At 44.1% G+C, this 19,801-nt stretch overlaps 1 protein-coding gene across 2 annotated transcripts in view; it reads left to right on the top strand.

Moving 5' to 3' along the window:
- CLUL1 (clusterin like 1) overlaps positions 1 to 19,801 on the top strand; it is a 147,284-nt gene that overhangs the window by 75,001 nt on the left and 52,482 nt on the right. The window lies entirely within an intron of this gene.

Here is a 19,801-nt window from a genome sequence, read left to right as displayed (position 1 = left end):
AGACTATGAGAGGACCAAAACAGAGAGGTCCAAATCCAAATTTCCAAAACAATTTAAATCAGCTGCAGGGTTTACAACCCATGCAACCGCAACAGGTGCAAATGCCCCGTGTGCAAATGACGCAATTGCAGCCAATACAGCAGCAGTTTCCCATGGTACCTAATCAGCAGATGCAAATACCCTTAGCACCAATGAATCAGCAGCAAGCAATGCTTCCTCAACAGGTTGCGGGTCAGGGAATGAGTCAAAATGACACAGTACATCAGTTCCCATTACACAGCGAGAATGGAATAAACGATGTATGGGAGAGTGAAAGTTCAGATGAGGGGGGAAATTGTGTGCTTGCAGCATCTTTGGAAGTTGATCAGAAGGGTCTGTATGTGGAGGGAACAGTTATGGGTCGTCGCGTCTCATTCTTGGTTGACACAGGAGCTACACGTTCCACTGTTAGGAGCATTGAAGTACCAAACTTGCCACTTTCAGGAAGAACAGTACAGGTAGTGGGAGTGGCAAATAGGTACTTGACGAACCCAATCACAGACCCAGTACAAGTCAGAATTGGCAACTACCGAGGGTCACATAAATTTGTGGTGTGTGACTCAAGCCCGATATCACTGTTAGGGAGAGACCTATTGTGCAAATTGGGATGTTCAATTATGTGTTCAAATGATGGGATTAAAATTCAGACGAGTAGCGATGGGGAAGAAGAGGACAGCGGTAGGAGAAGATGAAGTAGAAACTGTTGATGAAGAGTATCCCTTGATTACCCTTTATCCAATGGTCACTGAGGCAGACATTCCTGCTGAGTTACAAGAAACAGTCGGAAAAGAAGTGTGGGACATGACAGGGAAAGAGGTGGGACTGGTGAAAGGAGTGGAACCAGTGAAAGTGACTGTAAAACTCAATGTAACCTTTCCCCAGACCCCACAGTACCACATGGCACAGGACACCCTCATGAAAGTTGCCCAACTCATTGATGAGTTTGTAAAACAGGGAGTACTGAAAGAAGTGTTGAGCAGTCCATGTAATTCGCCAATAACGGGACTAATAAAACCCAGTGGAAAGGTTCGAATTGTTCAGGATTTGAGGAAAATAAATGACATAATAGTAAAATGTTGCCCAGTAGTACCGAATCCAGCTGTGATAATGTTTCAAATTCCCTGTGATGCTGAATGGTTCTCAGTTATCGACTTATCGCAAGCATTCTTTTCTGTGCCTCTTCATGAGGACAGCCAATTTCTCTTTTGTTTCAAATTCCTAGACAGAGTTTACAGTTGGTGTCGAATTCCTCAAGGGTTTTCGGAGTCACCGTCAATATTCAATCAGATTCTAAAGAAGGATTTAGAAGCGTTAGAGCTGCCATTCGAGTCAACCCTAGTACAGTACATTGACGACTTACTGATTGCATCTAAGACAGAGAGTGACTGCACAGCCGACACCATTGCCCTATTGAACCATTTGGGAAGAAATGGACATAAGGTGTCTCCTTCAAAGTTACAATTCTGTCAAAAGAAAGTGAAATATTTGGGTCACCAAATAGAGAAGGGGTCACGTAGGATAATGAAGGAAAGAATAACAAGTGTACTCCAAATGAGTCCCCCAAAGACGAGGAGGGAGGTGAGGAAGTTCTTGGGAATGGTGAGCTACTGTCGCCAATGGATTCCCAACTTCTCAACTCTAGAAAAACCTTTACTGAGACTGACCCAAAAGGATGCATTGGATGAAATTGAGCTGAAAGGAGATGAGATGGATGCTTTTATTGAATTAAAAGAATGCATGTGCAGGGCTCCAGCTTTAGGTATGCCTGATTACACAAAGCCTTTCACATTGTTTTGTCATGAACGTGATGCATGTTCCTTGTCTGTCTTGACCCAAGCCCATGGTGGTGTAAACAGACCAGTAGCATATTTTTCAGCTACTTTGGATCCGGTCGCAGCAGCACTGCCAGGGTGTTTGCGCGCCGTAGCCGCAGTTGGTATCAGCCTCACTCAAAGTGAAGGAATAGTGATGGGACACCCTTTAACAGTCATGGTCCCTCACTCAGTCGAGATACTTTTGACACGTTCCCGAACACAGCACATGACTGGTGCTAGACTAACAAGGTACGAAACAATAATTCTGGGATCACCTAATGTGCAGCTGAAAAGATGCACTACGTTGAATCCAGCAACCTTGTTTCCCAGTGAAAATGCTGAAATTGAGAATGCTGAAGACATCGAGCACGACTGTCTTCAGGTGACTGAATTTTGCACCAAACCAAGTCCTGATATCAAAGATACCCGATTGGAAGAGAATGATCAAATTATTTTTGTTGATGGTTCATGCTTAAGAGATGCACTGGGTATATTGAAAGCAGGGTACGCTGTATGTACTGTAACAGGTGTTTTGGAAGCATCTTGGCTTCAAGGAGTTTACTCTGCACAAGTAGCAGAATTAGTAGCCCTTACCAGGGCTTGTCAACTCTCTGCATTAATGAAAGTTACCATTTACACTGACAGCCAGTACGGATTTGGAATAGTGCATGATTTTGGACAATTGTGGTCACAGAGAGGCTTCATGACCTCTTCAGGATCACCAGTGAAAAATGGTGAAAGAATAAGAGAATTGTTAAATGCCATTCAATTGCCAGGGGAAGTAGCAGTGGTAAAATGCAGTGCACACTCGAAGGGACAAGACTATGGCCCTCATTCTGACCTTGGCGGTCGGCGGAGAGGCGGCGGTCGGACCGCGAACAGACCGGCGGTATTAAAAATGGCATTCTGACCGCGGCGGTCACCGCCGCGACCGACCGCCACTTCCCCACTCCGACAGCCACGGCGGTCATGACCGACGGGCTGGAGTCTGCGCACTCCGGTCCGGCGGTCGACCCAAGACCGCCAACGGTATCATGACCCTGCTTACCGCCGCGGTTTCTGGCGTTCGGGAACCGCCATGCGAACCATGGCGGTAGGCACTATCGGGGCCAGGGAATTCCTTCCCTGGCACTGATAGGGGTCTCCCCCACCCCCCACTGCCCCCCCGAGTCCTCCCCCCACACCCTCCACCCCCCTGCGAACCCCCCAGAGGTGGTACGAACCCCCTCCCCACCCCCACCCCGACATGCACATACACGCACCCCGACATGCACACACCCCCAACATGCACATATACACACCCCCTACACACACACATACACAACGGGGACACATACCCGCACACATACATGCCGACATGCGCACCCGCCGAACTACACACATTGCCCATAGGCACAGCAGCACTCCCCGCCCGCATGCACGCACTCACACACCCCCTCTACACACTCACACGCACACCCCCATGCACGCACACATCACACAACACCCCCCCACCCCCTCCCCTCACGGACGATCAACTTACCTTGTGCGTTGGTCCTCCGGGAGGCGACGGGAGCCATAGGGACGTGACCGCCAACAGAAGACCGCCAACAGAAGACCGCCACACAGAAATGTGGGTCGTAATTCTGGGGGCGGTGTTCTGCTGGCGTGGCGGTGGAGGTTGACCAGTCTCCACTTTCCCGCCGACCGCCAGTGTGGCTGCTGGCGGTATTCCGGCGGAACGCTCCCAGCGGTCGGAATACGCACTGCGGCATACCACCGCGGTTGGCGGTCTTTACCGCGGCGGTAACTCGGCGGTCTTGCGAAAAGACCACCAAGGTCAGAATGAGGGCCTATGTTTCCCTGGGAAATGGATATGCGGATCAAGTCGCAAGGTTTTGCGCATTGAACTGTATATTGCTCAGGGATGAATGGAATTTGATAAGTGAACCAGAACTTGAACAAAGCGAAATCTTTGCGCTAAAGGTTATAGATACAATGGACGAATTGAAATCCTTACAGAATGATGTCAGTGAGGATGAGAAACTCTCATGGACAAAATCACAATGTGTCAAGAGGCTGGATGATTTGTGGGTTTCAAGTGAAGGGAAATTTGTTCTTCCAAACAGTCTTTTGACACAGATAGCCAGATTTTACCATGGACAAGCTCATCTTGGGAGGGTTGCCATGATTAGGTTATTTAAAACTGATTGGTTGAACCCCAAATTCCGTCAAGTTGCTGAAGCAGTTTGCCACCGTTGCGTCATTTGCCAACAGATGAACGCAGGGAAGGGAACCGTAGTAAATTTGAGCCACATTGGAAGAGCAGGGGGTCCATTCAGCAGGATGCAAATGGACTTCATTGAGATGCCTGTGCATGGAGGCTTGAAGTATGTGTTGGTGATTGTGTGCATTTTTAGTCACTGGATTGAAGCATACCCTACACGCAGAAATGACAGTCTCACGGTTGCAAAACTACTCTTGAGAGAGCTAATCCCACGTTTCGGATTCCCGATCTCTTTAGAATCAGATAGGGGAAGTCACTTCAATATTGAAGTAATAAAATTGCTTTGTGCAGCACTGAACATTGAGAAAAAGCTGCATTGTAGCTACCGCCCTGAAGCATCAGGTCTGGTAGAGCAAATGAATGGCACATTGAAATCAAGAATGGCGAAAATATGCGCATCAACAAATTTGAACTGGCCTGACGCGTTGCCTCTGGTGCTAATGTCAATGAGAAACACCCCTGACAGAAAGACTGGACTGTCCCCACATGAGATCCTCATGGGCAGAGCTATGAGACTTCCAGCAGTTCCTGCAAATGCTCTTTTGAATATTACAGATGATATGGTGTTAGACTACTGCAAAGGTCTAGCTGATGTGGTTCGCTCTTTCTCTCACCAGGTGGAGGCAACCACCTTGCCACCGATCCAAGGTCCAGGACACGCCCTGAAAGCAGGTGACTGGGTTGTGATAAAGAAGCACGTGAGGAAGTCGTGTTTGGAACCCCGTTGGAAAGGACCTTTTCAAGTGATTTTGACAACTACCACCGCTGTGAAGTGTGCGGGAGTTCCCAACTGGATTCACGCCAGTCACACAAAGAGGGTATTGTGTCTCACAGACAAGGAAGTTGAAGTGCTGAAGTTACCAGTACCTGATAACAAAGTGCCAAGCGTTGAGACAGACTGAAAAAGAACTAGAAGCGAACAGGCAGAAATAGAAGAGGGAGAAATATTCTCTGAGGACGAAGCAACTGACTCACTTGGGGAAGACCAAGGAGGAGCTTCAGAAAGCGACGAAGCAGCTGAAGGTAACAAAGAGCCCGAAGCAGCTGAAAGTGACAAAGAGCCTGAAGAAAGTAACAGCGACAAAGGGCTCGAAACGGGTGAAGAAGCAGGAGAGCCTGATCAGAGGAGGGCTTTCCCAGAAGCAGACGATACAGGAAAGGAACCGGAAAACCTGATTGACTTTCCAGAGGGAGAAGACGAAACAATACAGAGTGAAACTGTTCAAACTCCTTCGGAAGAAGTTGCAGGTCCGTCGAGTGGACCCAGTGCAAAACGTAGACAAAGCATATCACCAGTGAAAATAAGAACCAGAGAAACAGTGAACGACAGCGAAGGGCCAAGAGTTAAAGAGAAGAGAAAGGAAGTGTCTGTTGTAGTACCAACGCCAAGTGAAGAAAAGGACTTGGCCAAAGAGGAAAGCACCAGTAAGAAAGAATCAAAGAGAGATGTAAAATTGAAAAGAAAAAGGATACCGAGCAGGAGGTATTCCGGTCCGGAGTGGGCATACGTAGCCAATAACGATTGGTCAGACGAATTCGTATTCCTCAGTCTTGAGAACGAAGAAGCAGAACTTCACTTCGGAAACAAAAGTTTTATGGACTCTGTTGATTGAAGATTTTGACAACCTGATTGACTTTCAACCGGCTAAGACATTGCTAACTTGATTGACTTTGAAACCAATCTTGAGACAACGCTGCTAACCGATAAGAGACTAAGCTGCTAAAGAAAACTGTGTGAACATTGAACTCGTTCAGCTTTGTAAATACCTGCAAAACCGCTTTGATAAGGTGTCCTCAACTCTCTGATTCTATACAGATCATGACTAGTTTCACCACACAGGGGCGTAAAATGAAGTATTGTAAATACATGGGTATAGGTTTATTAACCGTATGCGTACTAATCATCGTAGTAATAGTTCTTGGAATGCATGGGAAGAATGAGAAAGAGACGAATGATGCTACTACTCCTAAACCTATTATCGTTACTGAACTAACAGCTCTGAAGAGACTCGAGCAAGATGAGAGACACTTGCATGATAAGAAGGAACTTTCATCTAACGTTTTCTATCGCTTGCTGAGTGAGTATGTTGAGACCATGGATGCGAAAGATTGTTAAGTGTGTACACAAATACCTACCTCAGTAGTGGAAGGGGTAACATATCACAGCATGCCTCTTACATATGGAATTACATGTAGTATTATAGCTTCCAGATTTTATGCTCAAAAGGACATTCATTATTTCTATACTAATTACGATGTTACTTTTGCATATGTCCCCATAATAGGGCACCTAAGTAAGATAGCTCGAGATTATTATGCCAAATTAATGAGGGAATTCTTCGAACCGATGTCACCTTTTCACACAGCTCACGCACATAGAGAGAACCTTACATGCTTGCTTTCACCAGTAGAAATAGAATTTTTAGACCGCACTGATGATAGGAAAAATGAAATGAAGGAGAAATTAGAGAGGGAATTACACAAAAGAACGTCTGTGGATAATCATGCTTTTGCTGCAATAAAGACACAAGGGAAAATAGCTTTAGATACATTGCATGTGGGAAGATTTTGTATACATAGGGGTTCCATCATATTATGACACAGTTTTTGTGGGAACGAGTGAATGTAAACATACGTATGCATTTCAATCTAAGTGGACGTTCATGCTGAATGGACAAGACCCAGTTATTCCTGGAGTATATTATATTTGTGTACTTAACGCCTATTATCGTTTTCCTAAAGGATGGTATGGGAGGTGTTATTTGGGAATAGTGTTCCCAAAGGTTTACCAACTAGACGACTTAAAGAAATTTCCAAAGCTGTCTGAATCACATCGTGTTCAGAAAAGAGAGACAGCTTCTGGTGTGGTAGGAGATATATTTGGAGCATTGATTCCTTCAGTAGGAGTCATATTGAATTCAATCAAAATACGAAAGTTGTCCACTATTGTGGATAACATGTTGACAAAGTTTTCAGGAGCTATAATCCTGATGGATGCTGAACTTGCTGCAGAAAGAGCTATGACTCTTCAAAATCGGCTTGCCTTAGACATTCTTTTAGCAAAGGATGGCGGAGTTTGCAAAATGCTTGGTACACGTCACTGTTGTACATATATACCAGACAGCAGTGGAAAAATTAGAACGATGCTTACAAATTTAACTAAAGAAAGTGTAGATTTAAAGGAATTGAAGGAACCTGGAGTTTGGGAGAAAGTTGGAAAGGGATTTGCTTCTGTGGGAAATTGGCTCAGCAACGTTTGGAACGGATTGTTATTAAAAATAGTAAAAGGAATATTAATAGTATTAATTTGCTTATTAGGCCCTTGGGGAATATGGAAAGCTATTAAAATATTAAAAGCAAGGAACAAAAGGAAGAGAGAAGAGAAAATAGAGAACAAAATGGTGGAAATATATAGAGAAAAGTCAAAAGGGACTAAAAGAAAAAGGGAATTGACTGAAGTGCCAAATTACTATACAGAATTTTAATGGAATAAAATTTGTGGGTAAATTCGATGTGATGACATAATTAGTTATCAGAGGAGGGATTGATGACGCAGAAAAAGAAGGTCTGACATATATTCATACATACCATGTAATCAATACATATAATAAAGAGTGATTTTAGTAAAGAAAAATATGTACGAGGGAAATTGTGCCCTCGGGGTAGTTCGCCATCATTGTAAACGAGCTTTATTAATCATGAAGTATTGAACAATGTAGTAATCCATCATAATTGCAAATGTATGCTATGATTTCTTGCTTGAAAACCGTTTTGCTTAGCTCAAATTTAGTATAGGCTTTGGCCTAGTTGCCTGGTCTCAAATTCTAACTGCGTGATTTTTTTTCTTGAACTAATGAAACATATATTCTTGCTTGAAGTTGTATTTTTCCAGTAGAGCTGACTGGTACACTTATCTTCAAGGTTTCGTGCTACGCCGGTTTCATCCCCTTTGATACAAGGCCAGTCTCTGCAGGTGCGGACAATGAAGGTACAGATAGTAAAATAATTGGCAAACCATGATACAATTTGTGTTCCAAGGCTCCAAGGACAGTGTATGCATAAATGAGCGCTAGTAAAAGACAATTTTTGATTGGACAATTTGAAGCCAACCTATGAACCCTCCAATGGAAGACCCTGCAGAATTTGGAATGTTTCTTACTTAAACTCACCGGACAAAGAGAAGTCAGCCATTTTTCCTCAATGCCAGTTTGAAGCCTGATGCCAGACTCCATTTTGGACGACACCCTGATGCCCTTTTCTCTATCTGAGAGAAAGAGACTTTGAAAATTCTCACCCTAGAGACTTTAACTTTGATTTGCCCCGTCTTGCCCATGCAGTAACTTTGCCCCATTCTCCTTGCCGCTGCAAGGAAGCTTGCCCTTAACTTTGCCCCTTTGAAACTTGCCCATTACTGATCAACCGGTACCTGAAGGACGAAGACTTTTCTTGAATGCTGATTGTATTTGGTAAATATGAAAGGATACATGTATTATGCATTTTGTTTTTTTCTTTTAGGTACCAACTGCTATTTTGACAGGGCCTTAGCTAGAAGTGTTCCAAATTTGTGTTGACTAAATTTGTTTTGCATGAAGTCCCACATGCCGATGCTAATTAGAGGTTAGTCGAGGTATACATCCAATGTACCCTGCCGAATTGAAATCTTGTTATGCTGACCGAATGTATGTAATTAGTCAAATACAGTTAGTCACATTGGTGATTTGCATTGCGATAACAGAGTGTATCATCATTCAGATTTTACGTAGATTGCGTTTCTTTCGCCGTCATGGACAGCTAGTAATGTTCATATACATATATCAATTGGTTTTGAGACATATATATATCGTGCTAGCTTTGTTAATATAGGGAAATAAATTCACTAACTTTTAATAAACTGGTGTGGTTATTCATGACTGAAAGGTCACGGTGCGCCGAAATACCAACTGTTATTGATTTCTGATGTGCTATTTTGATGTATTAATTGAGTATTGATTACCGATTACAATAGTTATCGATTATTGATCTGAATGACTCGACTATTTTAGGATGAGGAGAGCCCGACTCGGTTAAAAGATTCACCGACCTCCAACGTGTCCAGGTACAGGTAATTTATAAGGGCTGGACGCGTTATCAAGGTCTTTAAACAATATTTTGCAATTCATTTTCATACCAAACACATTTGTTTTTAAATTGCAGAGTTCAAAGAACTTGTTTATGGATTTGTGGAACTCCAAAAGGAAATCCCATCACTGTGATTACATGAGAGTTGCAAACCCCCAAAATAGACTCAAGGTACTGTAGTATTTTGTCCATTGGTGGATCCACAAAGGAACCGCAAATCCTAAAACAGCACAAAAAATAGAAAGGAGATGTCTGATTGGCTGAAAATTTTCACACATGGAAAAAGAAGCCCACTTCGTATAGCAAACAGGACTCCAACTTCCACATTTGCATCATGGTAGACCTGTCAGCTTTATGGTGCTCTTTCACCAAAATGTTTGCGGACTTCCCTCCTGCTGAAATTGTTTTTTGTTGGCTTCAGGACTCTGGGCACTGTACCACTGCTGACCAGTGCTAAAACGCTTGTCCTCACTCCTTAAAACATGGTAAGGTTGACCTACACCTGATTGGCACATTTAATTCACTTATACGTCCCTAAACAGTTGTACAACATGTACCCATGGCCTGTAAATTAAATGCTACTAGGGGGCCTGCAGCACTTATTGTGCCATCCACCTAAGTATCCTTTTAAAACATGTCTCAGGCCTGCCATTGCAGCCTGTGTGCAGTTTTAACCTGCCAATTTGATCTAGCAAAACAAATCTTTTACCAGGCCTAAACCCCTTTTTAATACATATAACTTACTCCAAAAGTAGGTACGAAATATCCCACAGGGCATGGTGCAGTTTACTGGAAAAGATGGACATGCACCTTCAACTTTTAAATGTCCTGGCAGTTAAAACCTCCTAAATTTGTTTTTCACTACTGAGAGGCCTAACTATTCCATAGAATAACATTAGGTTACCTTCTCATATTTAATAAGTGATAACTTTTGTTTGGGAATAGAAAGAAATGTCATGCTTGGTCTCAAAAGAACTGTAATTTAAAATCCACTTTAATGGTAAAGTCCGATTTTAAGTCACAATTCTGAAAATGCCACTTGTAGAAATTTGTCAACACAAATTGCCCCCTGAGAGAGGAGAGCATTTTCCTTTTGATTTGATTATTCTTGATAAGGATTTGGTGTTAAACAACATTCAAACCACACACAAACTAATTAAAAGCAAAAAAAGATACATTATTGTTGTAGGGCTATGTCAATATATAACCATATTTCTTTTTAATTATTGATACTCCCCATATAAACACAGTGTATATATAGGGTCGGATTGACAGCATACGTCCTATGTCACACAATGATCACAGAAGGAATTCCACCATTAACAAAAAATGATCTGAGACAGATAGGGCAACCACTCAATTGCTGATCAATTGTCCATGAAGGTTATTTTCTTTGGAAGAGAGGTTGGGGCGGATCTGTGACCTGCCCTACTTACATTTCAAAGAGGGTGTCTCAGCACACTCACTAGGAACTTCACACCAGTCTTAAAGACCTGGAGCCTGGGGAAAGAAGAAAGAAAAAGCAGGACTGTTTGTGTGTGTTCGTTTTTTTTTAGCAGTTTCTTCCACTTTAAAGCTGGCAACAGGTATTAAAATAGGCCCCTCAGGCCCATTCTTCAGTTCACTTGTGGACCTGCAGAGGACACTCAGAAGGTCTGTCCTGTAGTTCAGAGGACTGCCCAGCTGCTTGAGACCTGCTTTGCACTTCAAAGGACTGCCCTGCTGCTCCTAGATGACTGCAGCTGCTGCAAGCTTGCCCTTAACCCTAAGAGGAATGACCTGCTGCTTGAGGACTGCCTTGCTGCTTGAACCCAGGACTCCAAGGGCTATTTAGCTGGCCTTCTGTTCTAAGCTTCAGGGAAAAGCTCCAAGAACGTGTGAGCATTTAAACCCTACCTGAAGTGAGCCCTGCCATCCATATTGTTCCTACCCAGTCCTGGACCTTTGTAAGCGATGCTAAATGTTGCCAAACAGCTGAAACCCTAATCTCTGGACTTAGAAGGTTTTTAGCCAAAAAGTGCTCTGGGAGCCAAGAGGAGACCAGGAGTTACCTGCTTGCTGATCCACCCAAGGTGCCTCCCCACTTGCCTGATTTCAAGGTATCTCCTGTCTGTAGCTTCATCTAACTGGAGATTTTCAACTGCCAAAAATGAGCCTGAATGTAGAAATCATCATCATGGCTTCATCCAGCAGCTTCCCAGCAATGACCCCTCCTCCTCAGACACCACTGCCTGCCTTGCCCCACTGAACTTTTCCTTCTCAGACATTTCCCCTTGAAATGTATAAGTCCAAAGGTAAGCCGAGATCGGGCCCTATCCACTTCATGTATCTGTGCTGCACACCATTGCGGTTTGCCATAACTCTCGACTATGGCCTGAGCTTGCTTGGCTGAAGTACGCAGTCTTGTACAGCTAGATGTCCGCGGTTGGCACTTTGATCTTTTAGGAGCAAGTTTTTACTGGAAATTTTAAAAATTAAAACTCCCATCATATTGATTGGATTTATATTGTTTTGGTGCCGAATATTTTATTAAAGTTTTCCCTATTTTTCTTGTGTAGTGTTTTCACTTTATCACTGTTTGAGGGCTGCATAAATATTTTACACATTCCCTTTAAATTAAGCCTGACAGCTTTTGTGCTAATTTAGTAGCTTTTGTGGTCCAACCTGACAAGGATTGTGGTTGTTGCTTGAGAAGGGTTAGCGCCCCCCTCAACCAAAACCCCAATTTCTAACCTGTCATTTTCTGGAGCAGAACATTGCAAAACAACCACTTAAAGGTGTTACAGCCCACTTAACCATTGCGGGAAGAGCAGAACACCCATCCAAAGAGTCAAATGCTTGTAAGTATTTGATTTACAATAGAGGAGACTAAAGGAGAAGAGAAGGAGAATGCAAGAAAAGTCACTTACACATTTTGTGACAAAGGGCCTGATTACAACCTTGGAGGAAGTGTTAATCCGTCCCAAAAGTGACGGTAAAGTGACGGATATACCACCAGCCGTATTACGAGTCCATTATATCCTATGGAACTCATAATACGGCTGGTGGTATATCCGTCACTTTTGGGACGGATTAACACCTCCTCCAAAGTTGTAATCAGGCCCAAAGTGTTGGTCAGAGGATATAGTGGCAGATATTCATTTGGTACTACTGGTATGGTAACAAAACATTGGATGGGAGGAAAAGCAACCAATTCTGGAGGCAGCACTACAAGCAGAAAAGGAAGAACATGATCCCCAATTGGCAATGTTTGCCACCTATGTAAACAGTGCAAAAAAGTGTGACCAGAATGATCTCTACTACAGTAAACAAACATCAAAGAAAATGTCACAGCAACTTTTTTTAAATATCTTTTTTATTGATTGTTGCACCAAAAAAGAACAAAGGTTCACCATCCAGTGCACAAAGGCTTGTGTATCTTTGGACAATTCTGATAGCCCAAAGACTCGCCTCCTACCTTTTGTATGCTTATTCATCCATGCACCCCTCTCTATGAGTGTTCCCAACTCCACCACTGGGCAATGCTGGTTTGGTTCTTGTGGGCTCTAGTACACAACTCGATTCCCAATTGTGTCAGATTTGTTTCCATTTCTTGGGACACCCCCTTCCCTTGTATCATACATTTTCTGCTAGTATACACCGATACATGACAGCAACTTTTAGACTTCTTTAAAAAAAATATGTTAGCAACATGGCGTTGATTCACTGAAATGCCAGAGGTAGCTGAAGTGACATCGTATACCCTATGATCATAACGGCGTTATAAGAAGTGAAATCATATGACCTTTAACCTTGACTGTTCCTTGGAAGTGGTTTCATACTACCTTAACCCTGATAACATCACAGTAATTAACATCAATGAAGTTCCAAAATAACGGAATGATTTACAATACAAAAGAGACAAATGTCTATTTTAGATATATAATCTATATATATTAAGGTGACCACATGATATGTCAAAGGAATCATTTACCAGATTAGCAGTTAATGAGCAAAGTGAGTTAGTTTGACATCTTGTAGGGGGGACAGGGTGGTCCATGGTTTTCTCCCCCTTGAGAACATTTTGGAAAAATAGAGTCTAATAGTGCATTTCAAATAACAATTTTCACATAAATGTGCCAAAAACCATAGGCTCTGAAAAGACAGTCATTAAATATTAATGTTCTTTCATGGTGTGCCAAGCTAATGAAACCGTTGAGTCCCCATGAGTTGACCCCATTTTTTAAATGTCCTGTTGATGCCCCATATGTAAAAAATTACCTCCAATGTTAGGGCCAGATTTTTGTCATGGATGTCCGTTTTGCCCAAACATTACACACAATATTCTAGTGTGAGAATTGCTAATTCTGCCGTCCATGTACTATGGGTGACCCTTATGTCAAATGTTACATCTAGTATGTCAGGTAAAACATTTAGACTTGGATGCCTCCCTGACACATGCCACGGTTGTCCTTCCTTATGTTGAGAATTTCAACTAATGTGTTAGTGCAAGTATTGTGCAACATGTGCCATCTATGCCAAGCATTTACTCCAGTTTGCCTGTGCCTTCATTTTTTCCATGGTTGCCCTATGCCAAGATTTACCTCTAGTGTGCCACTGCCAGCATTTTACCGTAGATGCCTCTACACATGCAGAAGAATGCCAGGTCCAACAGCAGACTTGCAAGCATAATAACACATTTTCACCCATGATTACTTACATTGACCTATTGCTCACATTCACTCACACTCATTATTATTCACTACTCATTCATTCACACTTACTTGCCCTCATTCCTTTCCACTCACTTTTACCCTTATTCATACTTTCTCATTTACGTTTACTCTGACTGAGATACTTTCTCACTCACTTTCACACACATGCATGATCCCACTTGCAAAACATAAATGTTCACACAGACACACATCCTCTCACCCAAACTCTATCAACTACATGCATGTATACAACATATATTCATAAGCATTTCATTTTACTTATCAAGGATGCCAGTGAAGGTCTTGTTCTAGATCCTACTGCTCCACCATTTATTACATTAATAGTGAATAATAGACTGTTATTCACTATTAATGTGATACAAATGAACAGAAAACAAGAATATTGGAGCCAGACGCTGACAATGTGAGCCAACCCTGTGTTTCCAGCATTGCCTTTGTTCCCTCTGAGGGCAGGGGTCGCAAAGGCAGTGCCAGGGGTTGCAAGGGGCAAGCCATGGTTAGCATCTAAAACAAAGTATGAAATAATAATAAAGGAATAGCTTTAATAAATGTTCACAGCAACTAGAGATTCCATGTAGGAATACAAAAAAACAAACATAAAAAGATTCAGTTAGAGAGCGAGAAAAAGTTCAGTTGAAGAACCAAAAAGAAAAAAAAAGCAGGCCTTGTTGGAGCCTTGGTTAAAGGCCATTGCCTTCAGCTAACTCTTGCTAATATTCCAAAGACTGTCAGCAGTGGGGGTTACGACCTCAGGTGAGTTTGAGGCAGGTCCTGGCTGCAGGCATGGCCATGCAGCCCCCCCCGCCACCCAGTGCACATAGCCAAAGGCAGTGTGCAGCAGAGGTTTGCTGCCTTGTGTTTGTATGGTATGTGGCCAACTCTACACAGGGTTTAGCTGAAGGTTTTGCTATGCACAACGCCCTACCGAGGTGGGCAGAATGCTCGATATAGAGAGGGTTAGCTGCCCTGTGCAAGTTGGACACAGGGCCTGGAAGGAGGTCAGGCCGTGCGGCCACTTGTATGGTGCACGGCCAAAGAAGATGAGTGCAGGGCCTGACCAGAGTCATAAGTGATGTTATGAATGATGTGACTTATGAAATCATTATAGTTATGACCTAGTTTCCATAGGAAAATCATGTTTGTTTAGTCAATAACTTTGGCACCGTTTGATAAATGTTCAAGAAACTTTCAAAACTACTACGCACTTGAGTTCAGCTGCTGTACTGAAAGTTTCAGGATGATTCGTCAAGCGGGGGTTGAGAAAAAAGGGGGGGGGGGTCCTAAATTGCAGATTCCTTATGCAATTTCCCTAAGGATTTTTAGACACGACCACACCCCGAACCACTGGACCGAATTACACCAAATTTAGATGAAAGCTTGATCTTGGTTCAGAAAGTGTGCTTTCTATAGTTTGGTGTAATCTGTTCAGTAGTTTTGGAGATTTCAAATGAAAAATAAATATAGATATCTAGGGACACGGGCCCTTCCACGGGTCCCTGTGCCAAAGCAAGCCCCTGATTGGCTGGCCGTAACCTGAGATAAAAGTTGCAGCTGCCATTTTGTTTATTGGCTCAGTGCGGGGGGGGGGAGAATAATATTGAAAAGTGAAGAGGTCAGGATAGAGGTGTTCTGACCCCATTGGACAGGTGGAGGGACCCCCTCATGGGCCAAAAATTGGCCAAAATTACTTTTTTGGCTGATAAGTAGATCCACTATTGGGCTCAGCGCAACCCCCAGTTTAAATCTGCAACAGATCCGCAGTTCTTGAGCTCAGTGGAAACAAACAGTAAACACATTCACCCATCATCCCCGTGCCACTTTGGCCGAAGGCTGTGAGCGGTGTGGGGGTAGATGCACGTTGGGGGTTAGACGCAGGGACTGGCTACAGTGCTGGTGGTCCCCCAGTGCTATTGGGCCTTCCTACTAGGGTTTTCACTCATGATAACCCCCTGGCAGGACATCTTGGGAGAGACAAGATCTTCGCCAGGCTTGTTGTCCACTTCTCTTGCCCCCGAATGAAGACGGCCTCAGCTGCATTCTGTAGGTCCTGTCCCTCCTGCCAGGCCAGTGGGAAGTCAGGGAAAAAGCTTAAGGCTCCCTTAAACCTATTGCCTGTTGTGGGCACTCCCTTTGAGAGGGTGGGCATCAACATTGTTGGACCTGTGAACCCAAGACAACAGCTTGATCCTGGTTTTGGTGGATCACGTCACTCGCTACCCAGAGGCCATTCCTCTGAGGTCGGTGATTGCACTTGTGGTGGCTAGGGCCCCGATGGAGATTTTTACCCGTGTGGGGTTCCTCAAAGAGGTAGTGTTTGACAGAAGAACTAATTTCATGTCAGCGTACATGAAATCCATGTGGTACGAGTGTGGAGTAACCTTTTTTTCAATAGCTTTATTGATTTTGTAGAGAACAGCCACCTTATACATTCAATGACAGTAACATTCACATTACTGGCACCAGTGGCTGGTACCTTCATGTACATCAATCCGCAGGTGAAGCAGGTTCAAAATGCACCACAATATTGTAACATATCCATGTGGCTAACCACCCATATGTGGACAGACCACGTGATCACTACAAAGCATCCCAAAAACTTTTTTTTAAAACAGCTCCTGTCGCTCCGCTCCTCCCACCCCTTCTCCCATCCCAGCATAAGTGTATTATATGCAGCACTCACACATCTCTGTCAGCAGTTGGCAACCCTTACCCTGTTCATCTTGTGGATGCGCTGCCAGAGTCCCCATGCAGTCCACCCACCATCAAGCACAGGCATCACATGTTTTGTGTTGCCCAACAGGAACCTGAATAGTAATGAGGTAGGCGCCAACTACATCAGTAACCGACACTGCTATTAACCATCATTGGCATGGTTCTCAGGGGTAAATGTCCTATTCAGTCGCTCTAAGAAATTTTCCTGTTGATCCATGAGGTGGCATCTACCATCCTGAGCCCAGGCATCAGCTTGCACCAAAAACTTCACTGAGGTCCAACAGATCACATCCTTCTGCCACAGCTGAATAGATGGTGCCTCTGCCGCCTGTGTGGAGTAACTTATAATTTCTCCAAACCACATCACCTCCAAATCAACGGCATGTGGAGAGATTCAACAAGACCATCAAAGGCATGATAATGGGCCTACCTTTTGTCATGCCTTCTGTTTCCCTACAGGGAGGTGCCACAGAAGGGGGTTGGGTCCAGCCCCTTCAAACTCCTCTATGACCACCCTGTAATGGGACAACTCAGTCTTGTAAAAGGGAGGTGGGAGCAAGCTGGCTCTTCGCAACCAGATGCGTCACTTCTAGAAAAAGGTGAAAAGCAATCTTGAGGCTAGTCAAGAAGTTATGAAACTGTGGTATGACCACAAGGCCACTCTAGTATAGTTCCAACCTGGCCAGAAGGTGGGGTAGTGGAGCCTATGGAGCCCAGGATCGCTGGGCAGGCCCATATCAGATGAAGGAACAGAAGGGGGAGTCCACTTCTGTGGTAGATCTCAAGACCCCTAGAAACCTCTTAAGGGTGCTCTAAGTGAACTACATCAAACCACACTTCGAGAGGTTCAAAGTCAGCATGCTCCTGGTGTTAGATGAATGGGTAGAAAAGGAGAGTGAGCCTCCCCCTGACCTCCTGTCTGCCCAAGAGCATGATGAGTCAGTATAGGGTGTCAACTTCTCCCCTACTCTGACCCCAAAACAGCAAAGTGACTGTCACTAGTTGCTGGGGCAGTTTTCCTCTCTGTTCTCCCCCACCCCTGCATTCAGGGGACTTGCTGCTTGTCAAAAATAAAATTTACAAGCTGTCAGAAAAGGTGAGGACCAATATCAAGGAGGAGTTCTCCAAGATGCTGATATTAAGGGTAATTGAGCCCTCCAACAGTCCCCGGTTCTGGTAGTGAAAAACTCTTATATTTGTTTTTGACTACCAGAAGGCCTTCCTCTTCCATAGACTAACACTGATGTTACTTATTACATTTAATAAGCTGTAACTTCTGAATTGAAACAGGTGACTCATTCATGTTTGGTGTCTTTGGAATTGTAAGGTAAGTTCCTAATTTATGTTGAAGTCTGATTTTAAATTACAATTGTAAAAATGTAATTTTTTTAAAGTTGCCATTTTTCTACCTTAGCCATTAAGTTCCTGTAGCCTATTCCTGGGTCACAAGACTGGGTGTAGTTGACAGTTGGGATTTGTGTATTCCTCCTAGGCAGCCACACATGATAGGAAACCTAGGTGTGCCTGGATGGGCCATCACTGACAGGATGGGAGGGCAGAGCTAGGCCTAGTTCTACTTACACTTGAATAGGCTGTGTCTTGCTGCCACACAAATGAATGCATACCCCCTATAGTTAGTCTGGAGTCTGGACAGGGAAGGTAAGATGCCTGGGGACTTCAATCGGAAACCTATAGAAGCTTCTCCACACTTCAGAGGCATAACTGGGTATAAATGTTGGACCTCAGACACCAACTCTTCAATACACTTCCAGACCTGTTGATATTCCACCAGGAAGAAGGACTGCTGTGTTGCTGTAAGAACTGCCACTCGGCTGAACTGCAGCTCTGAAGGATGGCTGCTCTGCTGCGCGGACCTGCTGCCTGATGCCCTCCTGTCTGGATAAGAAGGTCTGGACCTGCATCTGTTGAACCCAGGACCCCAAAGTGACCCCAAGGGATAGTTGTCTGGCCTCCTGACTAGAGCCGCAGGGACAAAAGGTTCCAACAACCTTGAACCCAGCACCTGGACTCTGCCATCTGGACTCTGCCATCTGTAAGTCTACCCTTCCAAGTGCTGCCTCCTCAGTCATGGGCCCCATGGACCCTTAGAAATGGGGCTAATGTGCTCTGCCATCCTCTGTGGACCCAGAGGAACCAATGCATTTCCTCTGCGGCATGCAGCAACCTCAAGCAGAACGAACACATTGCTGCTGCGTGGATTGGTATTGCTGCAAAGACCTGCATCGCATCGTAACCTGTAACCCGTAACCACATCGGAATTGCCACTGCTTGGCAATCTTCGGCGCAAGCCCTTGCATCACTTGTCAATGGCAGACTCGATGCCGGACTCACAGGCTCGCAGCTACTCGGAACCAACACATCAATCCAACTGTGCCACGCATCCTCAATACCAGACTTCGCATTGCAAGCCCTGGTCGACAGGATCCTCGAGAATAACGCAGCCTCGTTGCATCTCGGAATCCACACATTGTTTCAGCTGAACAACATGTCTTCGACACAGATCCTTGCACTGCTGCACAAACCAGGATGTAACGTACTTTGTTCAGCTGGCCTAACTGTGTCACTGTAGCCAGCCCATGCTCCATCACGGTCGGCTTGAACTTGTGACTTTGTCCCAGTCTGGCGCAACCAGATAGCCACAGTTAACAATTTTTGGGGCTATTTTTACTAAAATCTTTAAACCTGCATATCTCTGATTGGATTTTTGTCATTTAGGTCTTATTTAATTTATTGGTCTTCTTATATTTACTACAAATTGCTAAATTTTGTTGTGTGTTTTCACTGTATTACTGCTTGAATTTTTGCCAGTGTCTGAGTTAAGCCTCACTGCCAACTTTCCCCCATGCACGGTCTACACCAGTGTGCAGCAATCCATGTCAGACACTCAGGCTCTGCCTCCTTTAAAAAAAAATATTCAGATTCTACAAGACTCTCGCAGGAGACATTGCGGCCTCTGCGTTTCTGTGGGACATCAGTGGGAGTCGAGGGTGCAATGTTGTGTCCCGCAGGACACCCATGGGATCATAGAAGCCCCCCAAAAAATATTTGTTAAAATTTTGGCCCCTAAGGAAAACTGCATGAGGAAAATGTGTTATCGGATCTGACTTTTTTCGATC

Source organism: Pleurodeles waltl, chromosome 2_2 (genome assembly GCF_031143425.1).
Source record: "Pleurodeles waltl isolate 20211129_DDA chromosome 2_2, aPleWal1.hap1.20221129, whole genome shotgun sequence".
In the NCBI taxonomy this organism is placed as follows: Eukaryota; Metazoa; Chordata; class Amphibia; order Caudata; family Salamandridae; genus Pleurodeles; species Pleurodeles waltl.
This window is presented reverse-complemented; position numbering and strand designations above follow the sequence as displayed.